Raw genomic sequence first — 10,000 nt, forward strand, 5'->3', positions numbered from 1 at the left:
GAATTTTGTGTTCATTAGAAAGTAGTAACAGAAGGTAATGGTAGATAAATAAAAAAGGTCTCTCTCTCTCTCTCTCTCTCTCTCTCTCTCTCTCTCTCTCTCTCTCTCCTTGGGCAAGTAAACAATCAACAGTAAACCACGGAGTGTTTACCTAAGTACTCGCCACCCACTAGAAGGAGCCTTTACCTGTGTGGCCTTTCATTATGACGTTTTTATTGAAGTGCTCATAGATTGAGTTTGTTCTGTTTCTCTTCAACCGAAATATATAAGGGACTTTATCCTGATGATCTTGTAAATAAGGAAAGTTTATTCATTAATTGGTGAAGGTGAGTTGAGGGGGAGGGGGGGGGGGGGCTGAGAGCCAGTTTCTCTCGTTATCCCTATATTGATAATCACTGCGAAGATTATAATTTTTCTGGATCTTTTGTGATGAGTTTTTTTCCTAATAAAAGGAAAGTTCACTTATTATTTAGTTTTTTTATTCTTAAATTGTGGTATCACTTATTGTATGGTTTTACCATCACCTAATTCGAAATTGTTTGAACTTCCTTTTGTATCTGTTATGGTTTATCCCTCTTCTTCTTCTTCTCTTCTTCTTTTCTCTCTTCTTCTTCTTCTTCTTCTTCTTCTTCTCTTCTTCTTCTCATGGGGGACATTAACATTCTCTCTCTCACTCTGTATTTGAGCTCAGTTTATCTTTACTTATTTGTATTCATTTATGTATTTATTTTATTGATATACAAGAAGACAGGAACATTAAAAGCATGAGGAATGCTTCATTGGTTTTTTGCACTCTAGGGGTTTGGAAGGGGGGGTGGGAACGGGGGCAGGGGCTGGGACCCCCTTTCAGTTTTACTTCTTACATATGCTGAAGTTCATTCGAGTTTACTTCCATCTTTTTAAGATTATTATTATTATTATTATTATTATTATTATTATTATTATTATTATTATTATTATTATTATTATTATTATTATTATTATTATTGACTTTAAAGTAAAGCTTCCAAAGAATATGGTGTCTATTAGAAAGAAGTTACAGAAGGTAAAGGGAAATTACAGAAAAGGGAGATCAGTTATTAGAAAAACAGATGAATTAACAGATTGATAGGTAAATAAAAATGTAAGCAAAATATTAAGATACAATTTGAATTATATTAAAGTTGTAATGAGCGAATCGCAGAAAATACAGCATGAAATAATCCACTTGAACCAATGTTACCTCAGATCTAATCGCTTGCCTCCATCCGTAATCAGACACCAATTCATGAATATGCGATATTCTGTAACTGTGCCTCGCTGACGAAGAACTTCTCCAAAGTTTCAAAGGTCCTTTATTCCTCAAACCGTTGGAATATGGAACAGTCTCCCTGAAGTTGTCTTAAAACTGGAACTTCAGAAGTTCAAGCGAAGATGCAATGCATTACTACCCTAAATACAATTCTTGTATTTTGATAATTTAAAGACATATTTTATCTATATTTATTGTTTTGCTGTTTTTTTTCTTTGTTTCTTAAGCGATCTCTTATTTATGTATCTTCCTTTACCTTCTATTACTTCTTTTTAATAAACACCTTAATATTCTTTGTAAGCTTGAATTTCAAGTCAGTGGCCCCTTTGGTGGACTTGTTCCATTTCAGTAGGGTTTATCTTCTGAATAATAATAATAATAATAATAATAATAATAATAATAATAATAATAATAATAATAATAATAAGCACTGACATACCGCTTGCATCTGAATGAAAGCAAAGAGTCAGACTTTTCAAGTTACTCAGCAATGGCCGGACCACCTACTTCATGAGTGAGAGTACAGATCAGACCACTGAAATGAAGCCACACAAGTCTTGAGGTAGATCGCAGACTCGACCACTCAGATCTCTAACGACAGCACCGGCCATGCCACTGACGTTGATTGGGTTTGAAAACACCGTCAATAAGTTATTAACACCTTTAACATGGACGATGAGCGACCATTTATATAATTTATATTATGTGGAAATATCCACGATCACTGGTGACCTCCTGGGCGGGGGGGAGGGGGGAGTGGGGGTTGTCAGGAACCAGGCTTCTGCCTGCCTACCCTAACCCCCTCCCCCCTCCGTCCTCACTTGTGGCTTAATATAAAATTCTCTGGCCTATTGTATCCCTATTAATCTGCCTTAATTCAGTGGGAGAGCGAGGGCCGTTTTACATATTTATGATATCACTTCAAAGTCCAATATGCAGCAGGGCGGATTGAAATCAAATTAGAATGGTAATTCATAAAAAACGCCCCATTTTTAAAGGGATGCCGTGTAATAGGGTGGGGACAGGCACCAGCTCCCATCGGATTACAGGCAACGTTTTCCCGGACGGCCCCATAGTTTGGAAATGAATAAATGCAAACGGCCAAAGCAAATGTTCTGCTGATGTCAGCGGATTAAACGTTTACGTGTCGAAAGTGGCTATTTTTATGCCGGTCATAACGGTACGTCAATCAGTGATGCAAGTTCGCCAGCCCGGTGTTCATATGCCAGTTGCACCCGTTAAAGATGCTGCACCCTTGCGCTGGTTAGGTTAGGTTTAGTTTCGTCGTTTTAGGGAAGGTTAGGTTAGGATAGGCTAAGTTAGATAGTCTTTGCGCAGGTTAGGTTAGGGTAGGCGAAGTTAGATAGTCCTTGTGCAGGTTAGGTTAGGGTAGGCTAAGTTAGATAGTCTTTGGGCAGGTTAAGTAGGTTAGAATAAGTTAGGTAGTCTTTGGGAAAGTTTGGTTAGGGTGAGCTAGGTTAGGTAGTCAGGCAGGTTAGGTTAAGATAGGCTGAGTTGGGTAGTTGTTGGTAGTATTATAACAGGTGAATAAGATGCTGCTCTCATCTGGTCTTGATTTGAACTTGTCAGGTTATGCCTACTTGGCAGCACAAGTGTGAATAGGTGCTGATTTTGTGTCCACTAAATACTTTACTTGTTCTAGACTGCAATGGGAGAGGGTTGGATATTTGTTCCGAGAAATAACTAAGCAAGAATAACGGAAAGCAATAATTCTGAAAGAAATGCGACCAACATTCAGAGGTGCTGCCATTTAGGTATAGCTATACACACTTGCCATGTCCATTGATTATGTTAATAAAAACAAGTTTTACTAACAAAAAATTTTTTTTAGTGCATGGCTCACCGGCTCTACCTCCAAAGCTCCATTGTACATAACAAAACTTCTAAATCTCACAGATATAACGGGAGTTAGGAACTCGAGGATTAACCAGTTCGGTTAGAACCTCTGTGTCATTTACTCTCAGGATATGGAATCCATTTCCTTCATCTGAGTATCTTGTGTCAGTCAGGAGGTCTATTAATGGACACTTCTCGCAGTGGCATATCTTGAACTGCTTCGTAAAAGTTTTTCATAATTATTAGAAGATTTTCTGAAAGCTTCATCATGGAACATCTAATATCAGTTGTGCATAATGTTACATAGAATGTAACTGGTCCTTGGTTATGTTAGTTAATGCAAGCATATGTCATTAGTAATCCAGCTGTATTTAATATTGCTTTCTAAGTTAGGTTAGGTTAGGTTTAGTTAAGTCAGGTTAAGTTAGGATGTACTAATAGAAAAGCAAAAGTGTAGGACATTGCATTCTGCTGTAGGCTAGGTAATTATGTACTTATAAAGCTAAGTGACAGGACATTGCTTTCTTAAGTTGCTAATTTTTGTAAAAGTTAAAATAGAAATAATTTATCTGCGTAGAGATGATATATATATATATATATATATATATATATATATATATATATATATATATATATATATATATATATATATATATATATATAAAGTTATTTTTGAGAACTAGTAGAGTCTCTCTCTCTCTCTCTCTCTCTCTCTCTCCTCTCTCTCTCTCTCTCTCTCTCTCTCAAAACTTTAAAGAGTATTCGAACCTACCAAATGTGGTAAATGCTGGCATCTGGTTCACACATCAAAGTCTCCATCTTCGACAGCGTTAAAGTTTATGGAAGACCTGAAATGATATTTTCTGGAAACTGTTTCCTAGGCCCTGGCGTCGTGTGCGGGAGAGGGGGGTTGGTTGGAAAAGTGGAGGGATGGGGGTGGATTTGGGGGCAGGGAGAGAGAGGAATGAGGATGGAGTGTAGGGGCTTCTCTAAAAGATTGCTCTAACAGTCATTATACTGACTCCAAATTATCTTGTGTCAAGAAGGTTACAAAGATGAAGGGGAACTGATAAATTTAATTTAGTCCTGCACTGGTTAGTTGTGTAAAGGGAGAATTAGTTAGGCAACGTGGTTGTCCTGACTTTGTGATATCCTGCAAGGTTCACGTGTGTTTGTTACGTGAACCAATCCGGTCTACTAAGCAACAGTTTGCCCACTGTAAATTATTATAACTAATGTCAATTTCAAGCAGACAACTTATAATACAATATTATTATTATTATTTTTTTTTTTTTGCTCTATAGTGTGGGGTTCCGGGTTTCATCCTGCCTCCTTAGGAGTCCATCACTTTTCTTACTATGTGGCGCCGTTTTCTACGGAATTACACTGTTCTGCATGCTTGAATTTCATTATTATTTATTTATTATTATTATTATTATTATTTATTATTATTATTAATTATTATTATTATTACTATATGCAGAAGATGGAACCTCTTCATATGGATGAATCGCACATATGGAACAAGCCCCGTAGACCGTTAACTTTAAATTCCAAGATTCCATAGTGTTGATTCGACAGAAGTAACAGAAAGTAATGGGAAATACGGAAAGAGGAGAAAAAAACATATAATTTAAGATATTATTAGTAAATAAATGAAACATGAAAGTAAACGATTAAAAGAGGAGAATATTACTTCTATGGACTTAATCTTTGAATGATCTACACTCACATTTGATATTTTCAAGGGAGGCTTTTTAGAGATACGTGAGTTTAGGCTACGTTTGTACGTGATCCAAACTGGGATTAAGTCGTATCAGGAGGTTTATTTGACTTCGAGTTTCCTTACCGAATGTATTTACTCTAACTGGGTGTTTTTTGTTTGTTTCTCAACCAAATGAGACTCGTTAGGTGGCAGTTCAAAGCGTTGCCATTCACCAAGAATGAGAGATATTACTTATCAGTCCTATTGTAGGTGAGAAGCCTTCAATTGTAAATGGGGCAATAGGGTGAGAGAAATCGCATGTTAGAGAGAGAGAGAGAGAGAGAGAGAGAGAGAGAGAGAGAGAGAGAGAGAGAGAGAGAGAGGGTGTGGCGGGGGATTGGGACCAGTTTATTCGGGCGAGAGTTAAAAAAAAGCGTGTTTAAGACACACACACATATATATGTATATATAATATACATTATATATATATATAAAATATATAATACATATATATATATATATATATATATATATATATATATATATATATATATATATATATATATATATATATATATATATATATATATACACAGAGAGAGAGAGAGAGAGAGAGAGAGAGAGAGAGAGAGAGAGAGAGATGCAGGAGTGACCCATCTTCATCTTTTGGAAGTGACCCAGTTTTTCCCCAGTGCGTAGTAGTCTCTCTCTCTCTCTCTCTCTCTCTCTCTCTCTCTCTCTCTCTCTCTCTTTCTTAACCACATTTTCGACCAGAGAGGGAGAGAGAAAGGTTACCGGCCCCCGGATTTCACAAATTCTCTTAAATTAAATTTGTCATTTTTAGATTTTCGATCGTAGGAGGAAGGAGCTTTTGCTTCTGCGGAGGATTTTCAGAAACAGTGCTGCATTCTCTCTCTCTTCCTCTCTCTCGTTCTCTCTCTCTCTCTCTCTCTCTGACCTTTTTCAGTTTAACTTTGTAATAGTTATTTTAGGCACATTTTGCTCATTACAATAAAATAACGAGTTAAGTTATTTGACTCTCTCCTCTCTCTCTCTCTCTCTCTCTCTCTCTCTCTCTCTCTCTCTCTCTCTCTCTCTCGTAGTAATATATATATATATATATATATATATATATATATATATATATGCATATATGTATATATATGTGTGTGTATGTGTATGTGTGTATATGTGTATATATATATATATATATATATATATATATATATATATATATATATATATATATACAAACCTTCCCGTACACACACACGCATACATATATATATATATATATATATATATATATATATATATATATAGTATATAAGTATATATGTGTGTGTATGTGTATGTGTGTATATATGTGTATATATATATATATATATATATATATATATATATATATATACTTATATACATATATCACACAAACCTTCCCCGTACACCCACACACGCTACTGCTGCGTGGCGTTCTTCCTCCCACGCGAGGGAAGACATTTCGGGTTATATAAAAGCCCAGGAGAGAGGAGAGAGAGAGAGAGAGAGAGAGAGAGAGAGAGAGAGTGGAGAATTTCACCGGATGTAATCTATCCCAGACAGGGATGTAATATCTCAGGGAATTGTGAAACCGTGATGAAGTAATTGTTCTTGTCCTCTTGTTGTGAAGGGGGGATGGGGGAGGGGGGATGGGGAGGGGGGTAGGGTGGAGGGGGATGGGGGGGAGGGGGAGGGGGGGGTATGGGGTTAGTCCAGGGGTTGATTGGGCGTAGCAAGGTCTATTCCATCTGATTGCTCCATTACTTCCATTTTTCCATTTTCTCTATTCTCGTCTCAGGTAGGTCGGTAGCGGCCACCCTTGCGCCCTTATGTAGCCCAGGCCCGAGGGCTCGCATTCCAAATGGCGTAAAGTAAAACAAGTGAAAAATTGCTCCGATGTTGTATGAAATTCTCAGCTACGACCTGGCAGCGCTCAGTTGCTCCCCAGATGCGGGCCAGTTTATGTGCGTCGGCGACGCTACTATAATTGAACTCGGAGTGCCAGACGCACGATCCATACCTAAACTTAACCTTAAATATAATAAAACCTACTGAGGCTAGAGGGCTGCAATTCGGTATGTTTGATGATTTGGGGGTGGATCTTCAACAAATCAATTTGCAGCCCTCTAGCCTCAGTGGTTTTTAAGATCCGACGGCGGACAGAAAATGAAGTGATTCAGAAGCTGGAGTTATATTCCCAAGTCTGGTAGTGAGAGGGAGGAAATGATTTATCCTTAATTTCGTTGTCTGGCTGTGTCTTTTCTGTCAACTTTCAAAACCTGATATTTCATTTTAAAGAATTTTTACCTTCCATAGAAAAGCGCACTGGACCTTTCTTTGTGAGAATCGTTTTACTTCTAAGCATTCTCTCTCTCTCTCTCTCTCTCTCTCTCTCTCTCTCTCTCTCTTTAACATACACTTTCTCCCATATAGACTGATGGTTTCAAGAAGTTATATATGATGCTTTTCAGTTAACACACCATCTCTCTCTCTCTCTCTCTCTCTCTCTCTCTCTCTCTCTCTCTCTCTCTCTCTCTGAAGCATGCTTGAACTGCTTGAAGCATCTGCCGCACCCATCGAAGAGACATCTCACTGCTATCTTGCACAAAAAGCATCTTTGGTTCCTCTTGACTGGTCTGAGCGACACACTTGCTTTATGTACATACCGTTATGTCATTCTCTTCTTCGTCCGATTTTTATCGCATTTTATCGCATTTAAGGGCCATTATTCTCTCTCTCTCTCTCTCTCTCTCTCTCTCTCTCTCTCTCTCTCTCTCTCTCTTTACGCTCCGACCACAAAGGAAGGGAAAAGTGGGTCAGTGTTTGCCTTGTTTCCATATGATTTCAACAAAAAGAGAGAGAGCGAGAAAAGGAAGGTATTTGGTTGTCATATCTATTGCGGATAGTTTTTTTTGGGTCCATCGTCTTACAAAAGCGGATGTTTTCTTGGGTTTGTTTGTTTGGGAATCAAGTGTGTGTACGTTTTGTTTTGTCAAGCGTCGCGAGGTGGTCCTTTTTTTATTTAGATAATTAAAATTCTATTTGCATTGTTTTTTTTATAATAATAAATATCCCCTTTTTTTCTTTTCCCCAGCAAAATGAAAGGATATACATATTTGACAAAATTTATTTGTGTTTATTTTTTCATTGTTATTCATTTATTTTTTGTTGTCTTTGGTCCAAAAGGAATGATTGATATATTTAAAAAAGATATATATATATAATGAATGATATATATATATATATATATTATATATATATATAAACTGAGAACTAATAAATAGATATGTAGATATTATAATTATTATTATTATTATTATTATTATTAGTATTATTATTATTATTATTATATCGTATATTCATGATATTAGAATAAATAGCACGGTTATTAGTGGTCGCTTAGAAACTGTGGTAATAATAATAATAATAATAATAATAATAATAATAATAATAATAATACAATTAATAAGATAATTAATAACCCTCTGTTCTTCCTCTCCCCTCTTTGCGAAAATGCGAGACATAGTAAAACAAAAGAGGAATTTCTCCGGAAGTTCATTGCACACATTCCTCGAGAAAAGGAGGAATGAAAAACGGAGAGAGAGAGAGAGAGGAGAGCAGAGAGGATAAGAGAGAGAGCGAGAGAGATCTTGTGTCACAAATGTAGTCTGAGACAGTGAAAGAAAGTAGAGAGACAGGGGAATAACTTAGCCAAAGAAAGGAGAGAGATATCAAATAAGTTGGCAGACAGAGAGAGAGAGAGAGAGAGAGAGAGAGAGAGAGAGAGAGAGAGACACTGATAAAAGAGATAATGAGAGACACAAAGGAGATATGCGGGAAAAATGGTTCCTCTGATGAGGGAAAAATACTGGTTATGAAACACGGGACTGAGAGAGAGAGAGAGAGAGAGAGAGAGAGAGTAAAGGAATTCTCCCATTCGGGGCAACAAGGCTCAGCAGATAGAGAAGTTTCGTGTGTGGGGTTGGGGGTGGGGGTGGGGGGGGGGGAGAGATTCCAGGGGCATTATTTTTCATTTTGGGATAAGGATCTTCTAGGGAGGAGGCTGCTGTCAGGGGGTAAATCCCCCCATCGTGCCATCCTCTGATGGAGATAAATATGCCCCTTTAGCACGGGTATATAAATATATATATATACGCATATATAAATACTTATATGATTAATATTCTTTATATTATATCTTTCTTATTTTTCAAAGGGGGCCTGATGTATGTTTGCATACATTAGGCATTATAATTATAGTGTTTCAAGTACCTTTATACACACACACACACACACACACACACACACACACACACACACACACACACACATATATAATATATATATATATATATATATATATATATATATTATATATATATATATATATATATACATTGAGTTATCATTTTATATTTATATTTATTTTAGCATATATGCATACAGGGAAAAGATAGTCAGTCAATTAATGACCACGAGAGGCAAATCTGTTGAAATTTTTTTAATGTTCTCAATTATAGAAAATTGAATAGACTTCTCTCTTTTGACTTGTTCTACACAGATTAGTTTGGGAATACATCGTTTCCTTCAAACTAGGCCAACAAAATAAATTTTTTGCCAAATTTCTAATAAATGAACATCAAAAATTCAGTTTCTCTTTCAGTAAATTAGACTCGGGGAACGTTTACAGTTTGTTATTGTATTTTGCTAATGAATATCGGATGTTCAGGAGAGTCCTTATTTACCTTTTACATAAATTAACGTCGAAGAACGTGAAGGAATTTCTTTCTGTTATACAAACTGGTTTCGTCAGAACTGTGTTTCAATTTACCACCGAGGAACTAATTCCTCTTTAAAGGTTTGGACGCTCGGCCCCTTTGATGTCCAGAGAGAGAGAGAGAGAGAGAGAGAGAGAGAGAGAGAGAGAGAGAGAAAACGCCCTCTGGTCATGGGCAGTTGTTGGACTGCAAGGTATCATGAGAGAGAGAGAGAAAGAGAGAGAGGCGCCCTCCGGTTTTGGCCAGTTGTTGTTCTACGAGGTAGCAGGTGGGTATATGGAGGGTAGGTGGGGTTGGATGGTAGTTGTTGGATGCTGGTCAGGGGTGTGG

The sequence above is a fragment of the Macrobrachium nipponense genome, chromosome 34, assembly GCF_015104395.2.
Source record: "Macrobrachium nipponense isolate FS-2020 chromosome 34, ASM1510439v2, whole genome shotgun sequence".
NCBI classification, from domain to species: Eukaryota; Metazoa; Arthropoda; class Malacostraca; order Decapoda; family Palaemonidae; genus Macrobrachium; species Macrobrachium nipponense.